This window comes from Protopterus annectens, chromosome 1.part1, assembly GCF_019279795.1.
Source record: "Protopterus annectens isolate FY-2018-M chromosome 1.part1, PAN1.0, whole genome shotgun sequence".
Classification (NCBI taxonomy): Eukaryota; Metazoa; Chordata; order Ceratodontiformes; family Protopteridae; genus Protopterus; species Protopterus annectens.
The window spans coordinates 858,697,699-858,719,602 of NC_056726.1; the positions used below are offsets into that span (position 1 = coordinate 858,697,699).

The 21,904-nt window shown below is 41.6% G+C and overlaps 1 protein-coding gene across 12 annotated transcripts in view; it reads right to left on the minus strand.

Moving 5' to 3' along the window:
- LOC122807764 (CUGBP Elav-like family member 4) overlaps positions 1 to 21,904 on the minus strand; it is a 2,333,978-nt gene that overhangs the window by 2,014,351 nt on the left and 297,723 nt on the right. The window lies entirely within an intron of this gene.

Genomic DNA, 21,904 nt, shown 5'->3' on the forward strand with positions numbered 1-21,904 from the left:
TTTTCTTGAAGAGTGCTAATGAGGAGCTTTGTTTGATATAGATAGGTAGTTTATTCCAGAGTATGGGAAGTCTCTGGGAGAGGAATCTATCCCTCCGGCATTTTCTGTTTATTGTGGTGACAAGGTTTAGGTCCCTAGAGCGTGTAGCTCGGAAGGATTGGGATTTCTTTAAGTGGAGCATGTCCAACAGCTCTGGGTTTGACATAGCTTTGTATATTAGGCAGAGATCACCTCTGACTAGGCGATATGTGATGGAGTAAAGCTGGAGTTTTTTGAGACGGTCTGTGTAGGGCATCTGTTTTAGGCCGGTAATCCTCTTTGTGAGGTATTTCTGTGACCTTTCCAGTAGTTGTAGATGTCTTGTGAGGTACATACCAAAAGGGGTGTTGTACTCTATAATGGGTCTAATGAGTGATGAGTAGAGGGGAACAATGACCTCTTTTTTTCTGGATGAGAAACCTTTTGTGATGAGGTGTGCCACGTAGAAGGATTTCCTGACTACTGTGATGAAGTGATTATCAAAGGAGAGACTACTGTCCACCTGTGTCCCAAGGTCTCTTATCACACTTTTGGTGTTAAGTATACTACCACCTATGTTGTAGTTCATGGGTACAGAGTTTTTACCAAACGGGATGACAATGCACTTTTTGGCATTGAGCTTGAGGCCATGGCTTTGACACCAGGCATCTGTCTCAGTGAGGCCATTTTGTAGGATGTCCACATTGTTAGGAGTTTCGATTATGGCTCCTAGTTTGCAGTCATCTGCAAATTTCATTAGCCAAAGACCTTCTGTGTTAGCCTGTACTTCAGAGAAGAAGACACCAAACAGGAGAGGACCCAGGACTGAACCCTGTGGTACTCCACTTGTCATTAAGGGTTACCACCTGTCCCACTTTGTGAGGGACAGTCCCTCTTTGGGCTGTTGTGCCCTACAAAGAAATAGAAAAAAATGGCAAATGTCCTGAGATTTTTAGTACAAACATATTTCCTATATTTTGTGTAATAATTGCATAAAACAGTTATTCTGTATCTGAAACACCTACATGTTATAAGAAACAGAATAAGCAACTAAAATCTTACAAGAATAAGCTTTTCTTTAGCCAAAAAAGTGAAGTTCTGTTCTTTGTACTGGCTATGGGTATGTTTTGCCCTGCAAAATGTGACGTTTGTACCAAAAATGTCCCACTTTGGACATTTGAAAAAGTGGCAACCCTACTTGTCACTGGTCTGAAGTCAGATTTGGAGTCTGCTACTTTCACAGTGTGGGTTCTGTCAGTGAGCCAGTTGGCAACCCATCTTGAGACATAGGGATTTATACCTAGTTTAGTGAGTTTATCTATAATTCCAGAGTGGGGAATGGTGTTGAAAGCCTTGGCAAGATCTAGATAGGCTGTGTGAACCACCTTACCCTTGTCTATGGCTTTGGTGACCGCTTCAAAGAAGTCTATCAGGTTTAGGAGACATGATCTGCCTTTTACAAACCTGAACCCGGTGGGGTCCAGAGTTTGGAGATTACCAATGTCATTGTTTATAAGTTCCCTGATGATATGTTCCATGGCCTTGCAGACCAGGCTCGTCAGGCTAATGGGGCAGTAGTTCCCAGGGTCCATGGTTGTTCCCACTTGTGGAGTGGAATGACCATTGCTGTGTGCCATTCAGCAGGCACAAAGCCTGAGGTGAGGCTATGATTGAACATGGTACTTAGGTAGGGTGCCAGTTTGTTCTGTAGTTTATGAAGAACGCAGCCTGTGATGTTGTCTGGTCCCATGGATGCTGTGTTCTTGGTTTGGAGAGTGTGGTTTTTACCTGTGCAGCCGTGATTACAGGAACTTTGCATTCTTCCAGTATAGAGATGGGCTCTTTACAGGGTGAGAGGGTGGAAAAGTTAGCACTGAAACTATCTGCCAAGATGTTGGCAATATCAGTTGGGTCTGTATATTTAGTGCCATTGTGCTGTAACTCAGAGCAGATCTGAGGTGTTGCCATTGAGATTCTTGACATAGCTATAGAATGCTTTGTGATTGTCTTTAGAATCAGTGGCAATTTTGTTTTCATAACTAGCTTTGGAGGATTTTATTAGGGATCGCAGCTTCTTCCTGAGGCTGACCAGGGAGCTCCTCCACTCGTGGGATTTTACTCTCTTTTGCAACAGTTTCTTCCTTCTGTTGTACAGTTTGCTTATGGCAGGGGACCACCAGATTGGCTTCCGTTTTTTGGAGGATAGCGTCTTGGTTCTGTTTGGGATAGCACAATCCATGCACTCATGTATGTTCTTATAAAGTGCAATTGTGTAGGACTCAGTAGTCATAACTGTATTGTCCCTCTGCATGGGTGTCATGAAGTTCACCATTTCTGGCTTAAGAAGCATGAAGTTGGCTTTGGAGAAATATTTTACCATGGTTTCCTTAATGGGGGGGGGGGGCATGATGTGGATATCTAGGGTAATTAGCTTATGGTCAGATCGGACCAATGAGGCATTGACTTCAGGTGTGGAACACCAGTCACTCATGTTGGTAATGACTAGATCTAGGATATTTTTGCCCCTGATGGGGGTGTGGATAAGTCGATCCAGGGCATTGGAGTTTATGAATTCTAGAAAGCATTGTGCAAAGGAGTTGATACATGAGTAGATTTCCCAGTTAATGATAGGGTAGTTGAAATCGCCCATTATTAGGGTGTTTGGTTGAACCCTAATATTTTCCAGTACATCAAGAAAAGAGGAGTGGGAATCCTGAGGCATGGTGGGTGATCTGTAGCAAGCTACAATTTGGATTGCAGTTTTGCCCAGAGTTAGTTGCATTTAGATAACCTTGGCTGCATTATGCTGAGCAACTAGCCTGCAGGTGTGGATATCCTTAATGAATATTGACACACCTCTGCCTTTGGTGTTCCGGTCCAGGTTACATGGCCGAAAAGTGTGGTATGAGTTATAGCCTGGTAGTGCAGGGGTGCTCTCTGGAGCCTTGAACCAGGTCTCAGTCACTGCACAGATATAGATGTTCTCCATTTTAAGGAGTGCCTCGAGTGAGTGCATTTTGAGATTTAGACTTCTAGCATTGAGTAGTATCACTCTCAGTTTTTGCTTGCCTGTTCCTGTTACGGTGGTGAATTTGTCATTTGAACCTTGCCTAAAAAAGACACTATAGGGGCGGCAAGAACCTTAACCAGTATCCGAAATCCCAGGGGTGACAGGTGCAGGCCATCTCTGGCAAAGCATCGTGGTCTGTCAACCATGTCATCCCAAGTAGACAGATACTGGATCCCTTTAGAATGGCTTAGTCAATTGTTGAAGTCAATCCTTTTGTCCTTGTACTGTGGCATCATTCTGGGTGATGGCAGAATTCTAATCAGGGCTAGGGTCATACCTGCCTGGGCTACAAGATCGGAGAGCTCTTCCATGTCTTTTTTCATGTAGTCCATGGAGGTACGTCTCAGGTCGTTCACACCAACATGGACAATGACAGAGTCATATGTGTACTTGTTGTGGCGTGACCTGAGTGCATGGGTTATGTGGCAGATCCTGGCACCTGACAGGCAGCTGACAGTAACCTTCTCCTTGTTTAGCCTGGTGAGTGGGACATCAGTGTGCCTGACTATAGATTCACCTATGACTAGTGTGTTGGGGACGTTGTTTTGCCTTATTGGCTGTGGTTGAGTGGCACACTGAGTCTGCGGGCTATGTGTTATTTGGATTGTTGGCGGCTGAAGATTGTTTGCATTTCTGCTTTGGAGGTCTCTGTTGCTTGAGCAGATTATTATTGAGATCCTCCATGAATGTTTTTGTGTTTCTTTGTGTGGATTTTGGTGGTGTAGATTTAGTGAGACTATGTGATGAGTGTGGTGTGGTGCAAGTGTTCACCTTCTCCTCTTGACTGTCAAGTTCAGTCTTGATTGGAGAGAGCTTTACCTCCAGTTTGGCTGGATAAGTGCATCTCTCACAGGTTGTAGTGTTGGGTGGTAGGAGGAGAGGGTTATCTGTGTACATGAGACAATTTCTACATTGCCCCAAGATGCCCAGATTCATCAGATAGACAGGAGAGAACACTGGGAGCTGACCCTTGGACATGCCTGAATAAAAAAATATTTTTCTCTAGATAAGTGAGAAAAGTGAGTACAAGAGCTGTTTTTCTCTAAGTAAGTGAGGAAAGTAAGTACCACAACTGTTTTCTTCTAGGTAATGAGGAAGGTTGAGTGCTGTAGTAATTAGTAGGTCATTTAGTGCTTACAAGTTCTGAACAAGTGCTGATCACGAATAAGCAAATTCAAGTGCTAAAACTAAGAATCTGTATCTGGACTAAACTAGTTACAAGAAAGGGGGGAAACAAGTGCAAATGTGGGCTTTTAAATCAGAAAGTTGAGAGAGATGGAAAATCTGCCCAAACAGCCAATAACTACAATTTCTGGGCCAGAACCACTCCTTATGTGGTAGATAGGTTACCAAGCATACCTCTCAACTGTCCAGATTTTTGCAGAATGTCCAGATTTTTGCCTCATATTTTTGGTGTGTTCCTCCAAAAATCTGTACTTTTCTGGCAAATAGGTGAGGATTGACGTCATTAAATAATGACAAACATTTGAATTTAAGATTCCACATCCTTCAGAAAAGTCATGTTAATGCAAATCCTATCATTCTATCAACTTTCTAAGTTTGTAAGAGCAATATTTAAAATCTGTCCCTATTTGTCCCCCCATCATTTTAGACTTTGTCCAGATTTTTTGCTCTAAGAGGTATGTTACTAAGTGCTTACTACTCCCACTGATAAGCTAGAAGGCTTACCTCCAGCACAGAAAGCTTGGGGGGGGGGGCTCAGAAGCTTACATACAGTCCTGGATACAGCAAATCTGAATCTGGACTACGCTAGTTACAGGAAAGGTATTTTTTTATATATAAATATATATATATATATATATATATATATATATATATATATATATATATATATATATATATAAGTAGCCAAAGCAGCAGTCAAAATAATTCAAGTGTATTGCAAGCTAGCACACTTGAGTATGTAGCAATTTTAGACCAAACATTTTAAAAATTGCAATTAAATTAAAAATGACTAAAAACAAGTGCAGAAGGAGTCTATTAGGTAGAATGAGGTAAAGAGATGGGACTTGGGGGAGTGACCCAGATCAAATCTACAGTGGGGGTGGGCAACTGCAAAAGCCTCCAAATTTAAACAACACAGGAATAGGGAGGGTAGATATGGGAAAACACCTTCAGCAGAGATCTGAAAAACTATACAGTGAAGCAAAAATAACAGTGCACAACTCTGAAGTCAGCCAGCAATGATATAAAATTAGTCAAACAACAATGACCAGTACACAACTCTGAAGTGCCAGAAAAATATACTCAGCTCTGTATATCTCCAGATAGTTTGAAGAGCCCTCTGTCAGGACACAGGAGGCTCCAGCAATGAAGTAAAGCAAAAGGTCTAGATAATTTTCGAAATGATCTCTTCCTGCTGAAACAGTTAGCACTGAATTCCTTTCTCTCCCGTACCCCAAATAGCAGAATGAAGAGAATTTCTGCTGAAACTATTATAGATTTGCCCAGAAACAGTATGTGGGTAGTATTCTCTTAATTAGGCTCAAATCTACTTTATGTCCAAAACGTTGGTTTTCATTATTTCTTGTACAGTTTTTCAGAAGATGAAAGATGTGTCAGTACAAATTCTACTACCTTTATTCATGACTATTCAGGAACTCTAGTAATTACCAAATTAACACTTTTGTCATCGCATCTGTTAAGTAAAGAGATAGGAAAAGATAAAACTGCAGTGAAAAACATGGAGAATCATTTGTTCACATCACTAAGGAGATTAAATAAGTGATCTATAGTATCCTCCTTAGACTAAAAAAGCACATTTTGAAAAATACAGTGCAAACCCATTCAAGACTTCAGGAAATACAGCTGTTTTGCTGACAGGAAATAAGTGCCCATATCAAACTTGCAAAGCTCAGATCATAATCATACATTTTACTTTATGATAATGATTATTTTCCATTCACTAAAAATGCATTGAATACTAGTATGTGGGATTTAGGTTATTTGTTCTTTTCTTTAATGATTATATAGAGATGTTTAAGCTCTCCACCCTACATTACTATCTACTCTATTCCATAACAAAAATATATGCTCATTGTCTAGGAAGCCCTCTTTATCCTACATAATATGTAAAATGTATTCATTGTCTAGGTTATGTGTAGTATGGTGGTTAATAGTTATCACACCTGTTTTACCTCCTCCAACTGTTGTTATCTGATAAGAGGTATTTTAATTATTTTTATCTGAAAATTGTTGATTAGGTTGGACACTGGTTCTTACTAACCATTTTCACAATTTTTAACTGGGGTGGACACTGATCCCCATGAATCATTGTCAGATTGACAGTGAATTCATAGTCAAGTAAATGGTAAACATACAGTATATTCTTCAGTATAAACAAATACAAACTTATACATACAAATAAAATAGTAATGTTGTAGGATGTAATTCAACAGCCAAATACACAAATTGCTATCCAAGAGCTCTTCCTACCTTCTATTGATTGAAATTAGATTCTACTTGCTCAGAGGGCCATCTGTCCCAGTCCCTTTGCACAGTGTAACTACCACTATGCAGAAAAATTTCTGTGCAGCAGGCCTACTAGAACCACCTAGTACAGTTTACCTGGAATAACTGGGCAAAAGTAAAATAAACTGGTATGCATTGTTTCAGGTAGGGAAGCCATGGAAGGGGTGAGGAAACACCCAGAAGTACAGGTATCCAATTCTCTGCACCAATAACCAATAAAAGAACCGAGAAGTGACTTCTGAGTGGAAGAAGAGATCCTGATTCACTGGTTCAACACATAATTTAGCTACTCATCACAACATTATGGGAAAAAGCAGGCCCCAGCACCTCAAGCCTCTTTCACCTTGCAAATGCAGATGAACAACAGCAAAAATGAGGCAAGAAGGCTTACTAGCATTCTGTAAAGTGACACATTGTTACAAAATGCCACTTTACATTAAACTCCTCCTTGTTCTGCAACATTGTAACATTCTGTTGATTACTAACGTGTCCTCCACCAACAACATGGCAGAAAAGCATGAAAGAGTTCAGCATTTACATGCATTTAGGCAATGAAGTATATTTTATGAATACTGCCCCATAAATCATTTCAGTTATGTCAGACTGACAAGACAGCAGACTTACAAACCCATCTGTACAGACTGAAATAAGAGGATAACGTACATGTTTACCTACTTATGAAAAATATAGAGGATGCCTTTCCCCGCTAACATACTGTAGAATAGAGTAGAAAACAATCAGAACACATATCAGTAGTTTATACAAATATATACATGAGTATAATATATTCACACTATTCAATGAATAGTAATAATTTGTGCAGTAAATTGGTGCATAGACATAGGGATGGTTATTATTTATCTTAACTAAAATCATGAACGCAGTTGCACTTAGCTTCATTAAATAAACATTCTCCCAGTGATGACATCAGTTGGAAGGTGTTCCATACTTGGGTCTATATTAGAACACCGAACGTTCAAAATTTCGAGTGTTCTAATATTGGGAAAATTTGGCCAGGGAAACAGGGAACTTCTCCTGCTCTGGTTTAACTTTAATTGGAGCTGGATCTTCTACATCCTCCAGAGGAATCACTAGCTCAGGCTGAAAATATCGAAGAAACAGAAAACCAAATTTTTTCCTAGGGAAAGAATTTGGTTGTCCATTTCTGTTGCTTCGGTATTTTCAGCACTGTGGTGGAAAGTTACAGGTCGGGTTCAGGTAAGTGTGCAATTGTGTGGACATGAGGGTTAGGGCGGGGTAGGTGAGTTAGGTTTAGGGCGCGGGTGAGGTGACTGTGCGGTAGTGACGGACCTTAGGGTTTGGGTTAAGGTAAGTGGATAGTTAGTGGTGTATGTATAGTTTAGTGTAGGGTTAGGTGTGAGAGTTTAGGTGTATGGGTGTGGATTGCTGTTTGTTTGGTGTGCTTGTGTTGTGTGTATGTGTATTGGAACAGCAATTTTTTTCCCTAGGAAGAAATTTGCTGTTCTGTATGTTCGATGTTTTAAATTTTCAATTCATAGGGTTTGATATTAGAACACTTGGAATTTTGAATGTTCTGTATTCTAATATAGACCCCCCATACTCATAGCTCTCAACTGTACAGATTTTCGCAGAATGTCCAGATTTTTGCCTCATATTTTTGGTCTGTTTCTCATAAAATTTGTGTTTTTCTGGCAAATCTTTGAAGATTGAAGTCACTAAATAATGACAGAGTTTCAGACTTTATATTCTTCAGAAAAATACATAACAATCGAAAACCTATTATTCTAGCAACTTTCCAAGTTTATAGGACCAATATTTAAAATCTGCCCCTATTTTTGGCCCTTTGTTCCCATTCTTTCTGGCTTTGTCCAGATTTCTTGCACTCAGAGGTAGAGAGGTATGCCATACTGCATATTCTTATCTGGAGAAAGTTCTTTTATCTATTCTTCTTTTGAAGCCTGGTCTGGCCATAAGAAGAGGAAAATCTTTACTGCTTCAAAGAGTATATTTTTTTTCTGGTGGAAAGTAGTCCTTTTTTGAAGAAAGTAGTGACCGGGTTGTAGAATTGTAAACATCAATATAGCAAAGAGGAAAACAACTGTATTTGTAATGGGTAGTCTGTTAAAAGAATGCAGTGATACAAGCTAATATCTGCCAGAAAAACAAACTTGCAGTTTTTGTAGTTTGTAATTTGCGCATGTTGTTCAATGAATGTAGCCAAAGTAGAAGAAGGATGTATTCTAACTTTGAAAGTAGAAAATTTTTGGCATTAGCTATGTCTGCTCTATATGAAAGAAGATGTGAGATATGCAGAATTTTTGTTAGGATAACATCTTGGCTACGATGTTATCTGCATGGAAAGAGAAGCTGAGTTATGAGTCTGGTGTGAGCTCAACTTGTTCTTGATGTTTTACATTAGAAATGTGGTTTCCTTTATTGTCTTTAAGAATTGGCAATGGACAGTTGGCAAATTTCTGACAGGCAGAAAAAATGCTGCAAGAGTTTTCTATGAGTTTGATAAGAGTTTATTGTTATGAAGCCAGGAACATAATTAAAAAAAAAAAAAAAACCTCCTTGCAGTTTATGTTGAGGGATACAGTGAGCATTGCTAGACTCTCTCATAAGTATGTTATCGGTATATATAATGAGATTAATGTTTGGCAAGTCTAGAATGAAGTTATCAGTAAAAGGAGGGAAGAGTAAGGGTCACAGCACTCATCCCTGAGGAACACATATGTTAGTTTCTGCACTTCTGAAATTCAGTTATTTGATTAAATTTGGGCAGCCGCAGTGGGGCAGCAGCTACCATTGGCACCTCACAGCAAGAGGTTCTCCAGTTCAATCCTCAGCTGGGGTGCCTTCTGTGCGGAGTCTGCATGTCCTCCCTGTGGTCATGTGGGTTTCCTGCGGGTGCTCCAGTTTCCTCCCACATCCCAAAGACATGATGTAGGTGGATTGGACACTCTAAACTGGCCCTAGGCGTGAGTGCGTGCGTGTGTGTGCATTCTGTGGAAGGTTGAGCACTGGGCTGGCAACTCGACACTGTAAAACTCCACTGCCAATCATGAGCAGACAGGTGATCCGCTGTGGCAACCCTTAACTGGGAAAAAGCCGAAAGAAGTAGATATTTGAGTAAATTTGGAAGGTTGTGTCTTTTAGGCAGTTTTTGAACCATACTTACGAATGTTAAACGTAAAGAGTTTCTGTAAAATATTGTTATGATTAATAGTTTTAAATGATGTAAACTGTCTCAAAGACCATGTAGGGAAGCCATTTATAAGCGATACTCTTAACACTAACTAATGAAGAAAATCACTTGAGAATTGACTAGTTTGCTTTGTAATACAGCAACCACTGCACTAACTGCAATGGAAATGAAATTACATATGTCTTGTTCTAATACCCTCCAATCCAGAGAGGTAGTGACAGTTGAGTCAACATTCCAACTCCATTTTGGAAATGAGAAAAGTGGGAGCTTGATGATGATGATGTTTTAATGTAACTCTTTGACATAATTGAATCTTTTTGTGGTGCATGCAGCATAGTGAATTCACAAAAGGCAGGCTTGTTAAGCAGCATTCTAATGTCAGCTGTGAATGGCTCCTCAATGTTCTCTTGGACTATATAGCTAGTGAGGGCAAATGAACAAAAGAAAAAAGAAAAAAGCTAACGTGATTCACAGACAGCTACACTGCACAATTAGGCTATTTGCAGAAACTCTTGTACAGCAGTTACAGACATTCACTAGACCAGTGGGCCTCTAAACAAAATATGACTTGTCATCATACCAATTCTTCAGTGCACACACAAACAAACACATGGGCGTGTGTGTGCGTGTGTGTGTGTGTGTGTGTGTGTGTGTGTGTGTGTGTGTGTGTGTGTGTGTGTGTGTGTGTGTGTGTGTGTGTGCACATGGACACAGACAAAAACACACATACAAATACATATTACAGCATTCATACAGTATTGCACATCCTCGTATGTCACACATGTTCAGATGTAGGTTGCAGAACATTAAAAGATAAACACTGAATATTTATTTTAGTTAAAGCTTTGTTAACTGGTTAACTGGGCTGGTCTGAAGACTTTCTTTACCCATGACCCTCATGCAGAACTGCATGTTAAACAGCGACATAATACATACACAATACTAAGTACAATAGCAGTCAGTGCCTGAGATATTATAAAGCACATATCTTTTTAAAATGCAGAGCACAATTACCTCACAATATTATCTATAAATACAGTACACAGTTAGTTTTAGATACCGAACAAAAGAAGCTTACAATGTTAGATTCTACAGAAGTCATGCAGTACGATCCTGGAGATTGCTACTAAGATACATTGCATGGAGTGCAATGAAGACAATGGTAGCACATTACCATTTGCCAAACATTACTTAATAAACAGTGCATCAAACAGTAAGTACTGAAAATTAGGTTAGAATATATAAGGAACTGCAGACAGCAAGCAACTGCCACTCAACCATTATGCTGCTATCTAATCTACCTGACCCACGTATATTTGGTTACAGGCCAAATACTGAAAACTGATGCTAAATAAGTGTCAATTATATGGTAAGATTATGTACTTGAATAGCATAAACAATAAATTGTGATGTAGAAATGAAATACAAATGAGCACCGCCCTGCCAAAAATAGCCTGTAAATGTTTCTGATGACTATCCATAAGTAGCTAAGACTCATTACTGACTCAACGGCACTTAGCACACTTCATGCACAATGACCCTACTGACTGAAAATGACCAATGATTTATGGCAAACAGGCACAGGACCTACATTGCCACATGCTCTTCCATTATTGGTTAACCTCCTGTTAGGGCTGTTGTTCTGTCTGCCTGCTTGTCACTTACTGTTGCCTGGCACTCAGTGTAACACTCATCACCTCTGTACAGAAACAAGGTACCCAACCATGTGCCATATGCCATTCATTCTGTTTTGGGCCACAGTTGTGCATCCATCAGCTTTGCACACAAGCCCCCATCCATATTACTGGTGGTCTGTACTACAAAACAGAGATTTTGAATCCATATAATAAAAGTATCATCAATAAATTAAGAATAAATTAAGACTTTAAACTCTACTCCTTAAGTATGCTTTAAGACTTTTGTTTGTTAAAATTTCTAATACTTACCTGTACTTCTTTTTGTGATAGTTCAACAACAAGCAAAAATAAGTCACAGCTCATTTCAAGCAGAAGAGTAGGAAACTTTGTATAAAAAAAAAAAAAAGAGAGAGAGAAGCCATGAAAAATATCCCCAGCAAAATATTGAAGATGCCCCCAAAATACAAAGAACTGCAAAAAAGAAGATGATAAATTCACATTAGCAGAAAATCAATGCTCTATGCAGGGAAAAGGACACCCACCCCCAGCCCAGCAGTCTATAATCACCTTTTAGAAAGCAATTATACCATGAAAATACAAAGATTTGTTTAATAAAAAGAAAAACAAACATGCCTTTACTCTTCTAAATTTTCAATTAACTTATTTATTTATTTACTTATTTATTTATTTAATGATGTTTGTTTACCAGGAAACCCAAATGGGTAATAAATACCCATATTCAGTGGATGCCCAGGTGGAAAAGCTCCAGAGAGTTAAATGACATCAAATAAAATGTTAGTACAAATGTAATAAAAAAGTCATATATGGATAAAGTTTGGTAATGGAATACATAGGAAACAATGAAGCAAGAGGAGACACTGGTGATGTAAAAATAAAAATAAATACATGAAAATAATGATGAATAAATATGATAAACAGTATATACAAAAGTATTTGAAGTATAGTCTACTATGCATGGAAATAAAAATAAAATCATACAAGTCCATCCAAAGAGTAGGGAGAGGGCAGGTGTTGAAAGGTACAGATAGTATGTTGAGAAGTTAGGTCAGTAAGGATGTAACATATTTGTTAATATAGATCATAGAGGTGAGGTGCATGGGCATAACCATAACCATGAGTTAGTGAGAAATATTTTGAGAGAGGACTTAAAGACACGGAGGTTAGATATAGTTCTCACTGAATTTGGGACAGCGAAAGTACAGCTGTGTACACTTACCATAAATGTAGATGTTCGAGTGTATTCACTGTTGCAGTCATCATACTTGGGTTATCTGCCTGCAGGTAGCCCTCAGTTGGCCCGAATACTAGAGTATTGAGATTTCTGCATTGGATGCTGTTGCTTCTTCCATGACGTCAGGTTGTCAGGGGTATAAAACAGGCAGATGACACCATTACATCAGTTTTTCTTGCCCCAAATGTCAGAAGCCCCCAAATAGGGAGCTAGTATATGGTGGGGAAAACACCACCAGTAAAAAGTAAATACAAATACCAACAGAAATAGCCCTAGAGAGGATAGATAGAGAGATAGAGAAAACCAGGGGGCTGGAGGGAGGGAAACCAGGACTGCAACAGTGAATACACTCAAGCATCTACATTTATGGTACGTGTACACAACTGTACTATGTTCTTCATGTTTCACTGTTGCAGTCATCACACTTGGGTAGATCACAAAAGCTGAGGAAGCGTGGAGGCAGTCAAGAAGAGTTAGGGCTGGCTAGTAGGCCTTCAAGACTGCTGTAGCAAATCCTGCCCTGGATTTGGTAAAGATAGGCAGGTGGTAATGCTTGATGAAGGTGTGTACAGCACTCCAGGTAGCAGCTTCCAGTATGTCCCTTATAGGGACTTCCCTGAGAAATGCTGTAGAGGTAGATGTACCTTTAGTGGAATGTGTTCTGACCCCCTAAGGAGTGGTTTATCATGGTGCTTGTAGCAGAAATGGATGCAGTGTGCTATCCATTTGGAAATGGTTTGCTTTGAAATGGCCTTGCCCTCTACCCCTGTTGCAAAGCTGACTAGCAGCTCATCAAAGATTTTCTGAAAGGCTTAGTCCTATCAAGGTACAACCTGAGCTATCTGTGTACGTCCAAAGAGTGCAGGATCCTTTCCCCTTTATTTTGAGGATTAGGGAAAAAGGTTGGCAAATGGATGGATTGGTTGAGAGCCACACTGGACACCACTTTAGGCATAAAGGAAGGGTTAGTTCTGAGGGAAACCCAGTCATCCTGAACATAATGAAGGGCTCCACAGCCATCAGTGCTTGTAACTCAGACACTCTTCTAGCTGAAGTGATGGCTAGAAGCAAGGCTGTTTTCCAAGAGAGGAATTTTAACTCTGCTGAAGCAGCAGGTTCAAAAGGGGGAAGCATGAGCTTTTCCAGTACAAAGTTAAGGTCCCAAGTGGGGGTGGGTGCTCTCCATGGTGGCCTTAAGTTGTTTGTCCCTCTCAGGAATTGTTTGATGAGAGGGTGAGAGAATAGAGGTGGCTCAGTATTGTAATGAGCCAAAATGGCAGAGGCATGGATCTTAATGGAGGAGAAGGTAGTTCTGCTAGGTAATCCAGGATTAGAGGTAAGGAGGGCAGTGCTGTGTCCTTTCCTTTAGACTGAATCCAAGAACAATACCTTTTCCACTTTTCAGCAAAGGACTTCCTAGTACTGGACCTTCTGGCTTCAAGGATGATGTCCAGCACCTGCTTGCTTAGGGTTGCTGGTGGGGTATTTAAGGAATAAGCCAGGCTGCAAGATTTAGGGTTTGCAATTGTGGATGCAAAATCTGACCCTCCTACTGAGAAAGCAGGGTTGGGGTTTGGTGTAGGTGCCAGGGAAGCACCATTGTCAGGCTGCGCAGGAGTGGGTACTAGTGCTGGCGATGGCCATTCCAGGGCAATCAGAATTGTCCTTGGCCTCTCTTGTTTTATCTTGAGTAATACTCTTGAGATAAGGGGTAGAGGGGAGAAAGGCATAGATTGAGAGGTTTTCCCATTGAAAGGATAGGGCATCCACATTCCAGGCCCTGCTGTGAGGGTTTCTGGTGCAGAATTTGCTTAAATTGTGATTGTCGGGTGAGGCAAAGAGATCCACCTCTGGGGTCCCCCATTTCTGGATCAGAAGGATGAAGGTGCTGGGCTCCAATTACCACTCGTGTGGGTCTAGGATATTTTTGCTTAAGTTGTCTGCCAGTGAGTTTTGTTTGCCTGGCAGGAATTGAGCTTGTAGATGAACTTGGGTTATCCAAGGCAGTGTTCCACAGGGCCATGGCTAACCTGCAGAGTGGGTAAGAGTGGGTTCCCCCCTGCTTGTTGATGCACCTCATAACTGTTGTGTTGTCTGTTTTTATCAGCAGTTGTCCTGGAAAGAATAGGTATCTGAAAGCTGTCAGGGCATTCTGTACAGCTAGCATCTCTTTTTGATTGATGTGCAGGAGAATTTACCTTGGGCTCCAGTGGCCCTGAATACATTTGCCCACCGTGTGAGCCCACCCATGCATAATATGATGCATCTGTGGTTAGGGTCTGGGAGGCATGGGGTTGAGTAAAATGCAGTCCCTTGTTGTGGTTGCATGCTTCTGCCCATCAAAGAACTCTGTCCTTAGACAAGGTATGATAGGAATGACTGTTTCCAGGTTGTGAGAATGTTAGCACCAAAGACTTTTTAAGTACCATTGATGTTTCCTCATATGCAGTCTTGCATATGGAATTAGCAGAATACATGAGGCCATGAACCCTAGGGCTTGCAGTATTTTTCTTGCAGATAGCTGGGTTCTGGTGGCCATTTGTTTGAAGTAGCCTGTCAGATAGACCTGTTTTTCTGAAGTGAGGAATGCCATCTGGGAAGTTGTGTCCAAGCTTGCTCCCAGGAATACAATCTTTTGACTGGGTACCAGTTGTGATTTATTTTCATCGATGGTGTACCCCAATGATGTGAGAAGGCTTTTTACAAATGTCAGGTGCTGAAACAGCAACTCCTGACTATCCACCCGAATCAGGCAGTTGTCCAAGTATGGGTAAATTTGGATATTTCTCTGCCTGCAGTATGCAATGGCTGGAGCCAGGCATTTTGTGAATACCCTGGGTGCAGTTGATAAGCCAAAGGGAAGTGCAGAGAACTGATAATGCATAGACCCAGCCCTGAAATGTAGATATTTTCTGCATGACTCCCTTATGGGGATGTGCAGATAGGCTTCTTTTAAGTCTAGGGTAACTAATCAGGCATCCTTGGCTAACATAGGGAGAAGCTGTTGGAGGATAAGCATCTTGAATTTTGTTACCACAAGGAAGGTGTTGAGAATTGAAAGATCCAGGATTGGGCCCCAAGAGCCCACTTTCCTGGGTACCAGGAATAGTCTGGAGTAGAATCCTTGACCCCTCTGTTCTACTGGAATAGGCTGAATAGCTCTGATATTGAGCAGGGAAAGTACTTGGTTTTGAGCCTCTGCCCACTGGTTTGGAGGAAGGTCTGGAAACCTGATTGGGGTTGGCAGTGAATGGAAATAAAATTTATACCCCTGGGTTACAATGTTGAGGACCTATCAGTCCTGAGTGATGGACATCCAGTTTTTTGCATGAAGGTCAAATTTTCCTCCTAGGGGTACAAGCAATTGGGCAGGGCTGGGAAGCAGAGTTGAGAAGTCATTGCGAGCTTTTACCACTCCCTGCTCTAGGGGTGGGGGTGCTCCATTGCTTAGATCTCTGCATACCCTGAGACTGTTGACTGGGTGGTTTGTTTCCCCTGGGTCTTGTTTGGGAAGGCCTGGAGGGGGCTGGAAAGGACCAGTGTTTTGAAGGACAATGCCTAGTGGATCTAGGTGGTTGCACTTGTAGGAATTCTTTAACAGTTTGCATAGATTTAGCCTTTTCTTCCATCTTTTTAAGAACTTCTTCTGCTTTGGTGCCAAACAAATGGTCCTTATTTAAAGGAGCATCTAGTAATTTAGATTTGACATGATCTGGCAAGGCATGCTCCTTCAGCCAAGCATGTCTTCTCAGTAAAGATCCAGTGAGTGCTGCCCTGCAAGATGCTTCCAGGACATCAAAGCCACACTGCAAAGTATGCTTACTAACTTGGTTTGCAGGGTGCATAAGCTCCTGCAGTTCTTATTTTCTGCACAATCTGGAAAAATTACCACTTTTTGTTTAATAAGTTCCATTCCACTCCTCTTTTCTCAATGTACTGGAAAATATTAGGGTTCAACCAAACACCCTAATAATGGGGGATTTCAACTATCTCACCATTAACTGGGAAAACTACTCATGTACCAACTCCTTTGATCAACGCTTTCTGGAATTCATAAACTCCAATGCCCTGGATCAACTTATCCACGCCCCCACCAGAGGCAACAATATCTTAGATCTAGTCATTACCAACATGAGTGACCGGTGTTCCACACCTGAAGTCAACGCCTCATTGGTCAGATTCGACCATGAGCTAATCACCCTAGATATCCACATCCTGCCCCCACCCCCATTAAGGAAACCAGGGTAAAACATTTCTCCAAAGCCAACTTCATGCTTCCTAAGACAGAAATGGTGAACTTCATGACACCCATGCAGATGGACAATACAGTTATGACTACTGAATCCTACACAATTGCACTTGCCCCTGTGGGAGTGGTTACTGTCTTGAAACTGTAGTTTTATTGGCCATTTTGGGTCAATTCCAAACTCCTTGATCTCCCTCTCTTAAAACCCGATTGCCTCATGGTTTTGGCATCTTTTTGGACTTGTTGGCTGTTGGTGAAGCACCCACCAAGAGGAGAAAACGCTGAAAAAGAAAGAAGCCACTTTTGAGATTTTAGGTATTTTGCTTCAGATTATTTGTTAAATTTTTCTGCATTGCCGCCTACTTTTGAGCATTTTCTGGCTTGTTAAACTTGATTTCTATGTTGGTAACTGTATTTAGAACACAACCTAGAGCTGATTACTGAATTTCCTGCCTGCACTTATTTTTAAAATCGTTTTTTTTCTTAAAACTTGTATTTTATCTGTCTCTGGTCTAGCACTCAAGTGTGGGGTCATTTACTGCACTGTTCTAACTTGTTGATACTTGTGAACCTCTGCTTTCCTTAAAAAAAAAAAAAAAAAAAATCTTGCTTTTTTCCCACTTTTCTGAGATTTAAAAAAGTTCAGTTACAGATTTGCTGTTTTGAACTGTTTGTAAGTTTCTTGGAGGCCATTGTTTGCTTGGGCTAAAGGGAAGTCTCTGTGTTCATCAGTGGCAGTGATAAACATTGAGCAGCCTGCCTGCCCCTGTGGGAGTGGTTACTGTCTTGAAACTGTAGTTTTATTGGCCATTTTGGGTCAATTCCAAAATCCTTGATCTCCCTCTCTTAAAACCCTCTTTTGCACGGTTTTTGCGCGTTTTTGCGCATAGCGCAACATCGGGCAGCGCCGCCTAATTGGGTTTAAACTATTCCTGGATCCTCAAAGTCTGCTCTTCACTTTTTCCCTTAGAACTGCTCTGTCTCTCAAATTAAACACCATATTCTCATTCTAAGGCCCCTCACTGGTCCAAATAAGTAATCTTACAAGTTAGCACTAATAACCATAAGAACTACTTACTCTTATACTCTGTACGATTACGTTGTCCCCTATTGGTCCATTTTAATTCAGTTCCCTATATTACTCTAGCATGTCCAAAGGTCAGTCAATGGTTTCCTCTCCAGTCCAGCTGGTGAATCTGGGAATTTTGAGGCAATGTTACAACTGTCTCATGTACACGGACAACCTTCTCCTCCTCCAAACAGGTTCAAATATATGTGAGAGATGCAACCATACAGCCAAACTGGAGGCTGAGCTCTCTCATCTCAAAACTGGTATAACCAGTCAGGAGGAGAAGGTAACCTCACACAACACAATTCCAGTATCACATAGTCCCACCACAACAGCGAACCAAACACATAAAAACACAAAAACATACTTGGAGGCTCTAAATAAAAATCTACCTAAGCAACAGAGATCTCCAAAGCAGACATCCAAGCAAACGCTACCCCAAAACAAAACACGTACAACACATAGCACACAAAGTCAGTGTGCCAAGCAGTCACAGCCCTTAAGGCTGAATAACACACCTGATACCCTTGTAATAGGTGACTCTATTGTCAGACACACTGACGTCCCGCTCACCAGGCTGAATAAAGAGAAGGTCACAGTGAGCTGCCTGTCGGGTGCTAGGATCCGCCACATAACGCAAGCACTCAGGTCACTCCAAAGCAAATACAAATATGACTCAGTCATTGTACATGCTGGTGTGAATGACCTGAGACGTACCTCCCTCAACTACATGAAAAGAGACATAGAGGAGCTCTCTGATCATGTAGCCCAGGCCGGTATGACCCTGACCTTGAGCAGCATCTTACCCTCACCTAGAATGATGCCACAGTATAAAGACAAAATGAACGATTTTAACAACTGGCTAAAATTTTGGTGTCATTCAAAGGGGATCCAGTGTCTGTCAGCCTGGGATGACATGCTCGACAAGCCACGTTGCTTCGCTAGGGACGGCTTGCACCTGTCACCCCTGGGCTTTCGGATATTGGCAAAGGCTCTTGCCACCCCCATAGTGCCTTTTTTAGGCAAGGCTCAAAAGTCAAACCCACCTCCATAGACAGCACAAGGAACAAGAAACTAAGGGTAATGCTGCTAAACGCCAGAAGTCTTAACCTCAAGATGCATGCACTCGAATCTCTCCTCAGTATGGAGAACATCGATATCTGTGCAGTGACAGAAACCTGGTTCAAGGCTCCAGAGAGCACCCCAGCACTACCAGGTTATACCTAATATAATGCTTTTCGGCCCCGAAACCCGGACCGAACCACAAAAGGAGGGGGAGTTTCCATATTTATCAAGGATATCCACACCTCCAGGTTAGTGGCAGTGCACGAAGTATCGGAGACCATCCATGTGCAACTGACAGTGGGCAAGACTGCTTTTCTGTTTATAGCATCCTACAGACCACCCTCTCAAAGTCAGGAATCCCACTCGGCTTTCCTGAAAACATTGGAGAACACTAAGATCTCTCCGAACACCATTATATTGGAAGACTTCAACTACCCAAACATAGACTGGGAGCATTACTCAAGCCCCAGCACCTTAGCCCAAAGGTTCCTGGAATTTATAAACTCAAATGCTATGGAACAACTAGTCACCACTCCCACAAGAGGGGAAAACATACTAGACCTGATCATTACCAACATGGGGACTCTATGCTCCATACCAGAAGTACATCCCTCATTGGTAAGATCAGACCATAAATTAATTTCACTGGATATCCACATCCCGACCCCATCCCCAGCCCAGAAAACCACAGTGAAAAACTTCCCAAAAGCAAACTTCACACTTCTCAAAACTGAAGTGGAATCCTTCAAGGCCCCAGAGCCAGTGGAAACTATGGCCCAAACTGCAGAATCCTACATAAACGCATTCTACGGACATCTCCAGGAATGCATGGATCATGCTATCCTAAACAAAATCAAGACCCAATCATCCAAAAGCAGGCGTCCAGTCTGGTGGACCCCAGCCATAAATAAACTGTACAACAGAAGGAGGAAGCTGCTACATGATAGAGCAAAATCCCTAAAAGGGAAGGCATCTCTGATCAGTACTAGCAAAAAATTACGATCCCTCATAAAATCCTCCCAGGCCAGCTTTGAGAGAAAAATTGCACAGGACACTAAAGACAATCATAAGGCTTTTTTTCAGTTATGTTAGGAACCTGGGATGTAACTCCCAGACTTGTTCTGAGTTGATTCTAAACGACAAAAAATACACTGAACCCACAGACATCACCAATATCCTGGCAGATAGGTTCAGTGCAAACTTCTCCACCCCCTCCCCCCTAAAAGAGCAAGTAAATATTCCAGCAGAGTGCAGCCTCCCAAACATCTCTGACGCTCAGGTGAAGGCCGCCCTCTCCAAAGCAAAAAACACTGCTTCCATGGGACCAGATGGCGTCAAGGGTTGTGTCCTACATGAACTCCAAGAAGAACTAATCCCTCAAGTAAAACTGCTGTACAATCTCAGCCTCACTACAGGATATGTGCCCAAAGAATGGCATACAGCAGCAGTGGTCCCACTCCACAAAGGTGGCGCCTCTGCAGACTCTGAAAACTATCGCCCCATAAGCCTGACTAGCCTAGTATGCAAGGCTATGGAGAGGATCATCATGGAACTCATAAACAAAGACATTGGGGACCTACAGACACTAGATCCTACCCAATTTGGCTTCGTCAAGGGGAGATCCTGCCTTTTGAACCTGGTCAACTTCTTCGAAACAGTCACCAAGGCCATAGATGAAGGGAAGGTAGTCCACACAGCCTATCTGGACCTCGCAAAGGCATTTGACACAATACCCCACTCGGGCATCATAGATAAGCTATCCAGCCTAAATATAAACCCCTATGTCACAAGATGGGTCGCAAACTGGCTCAAAGACAGAACCTACAGAGTCAGAGTTGCTGGAGCCATGTCAGACTCGAAACCGGTCACAAGTGGCATCCCACAAGGTTCTGTCCTGGGACCTCTCTTGTTCAGTATTTACTTTTCTGAGGTACAGGCCAATGTGGGAGGACTATGGCTCACCAAGTTCGCAGATGACTGCAAACTGGGCACCATAATTGACTCTCCAGCTGACACAAACATACTTCAAAAAGGTCTCGCAGAGATGGATAACTGGTGCCAGAGCCATGGTCTAAAGCTAAATGCCAAAAAGTGTATAGTCATACCCTTTGGCAAAAACAATGTGCCCACAAATTACCACATAGGTGGTAACCCATTAAGTACAGAGAAAGTAATTAGGGATATGGGGACCCAAGTTGATAGCAATCTCTCCTTTGACAACCACATTGCCAAAGTGGTTAGAAAGACCTTCTACATAGCCCACTTCATCATGAAAGGATTCACATCTAGATCAAGAGAGGTAATCGTGCCCCTTTATTCATCCCTCATCAGGCCCATCATGTCCCCTTTGGGATGTACCTTACCCGACACCTGCAGTAATTAGAAAGACCCCAAAAGTACCTCAGCAGGAGGATCTAGGGACTCAAACAGATGCCATATGCTGCTCGGTTAAAAAAACTCCAGCTCTACTAAGTTGCATACCGCCTACTTCGAGGCGATCTATGCCTGACATATAAAGCTATGTCCAACCCAGAATTAATGGACATGCTCCACCTCAGTAAATCTAAATCCCTTAGAGCCACACACTCAAGGGACTTGAACCTCAGCACAGAAATAAATAGAACTTGCTGGAGGGACAGATTCATAACCCAGAGGCTCCCTTTGCTCTGGAATAGAATTCCAATTCATGTTAGGCAGAGCACCTCACTGACTCTCTTCAAGAAGAATCTTGATGAGTGGATGGGGGATCGTAGGTTTGTCCCAGGGATTACTTCCGTGTCACTATTAGACAGAGGCACAGTAAACTAAACTTTAAAAAGGGCACAGTATACTCAAATCAAGGGGTGGCATAAGCCAAACACAATC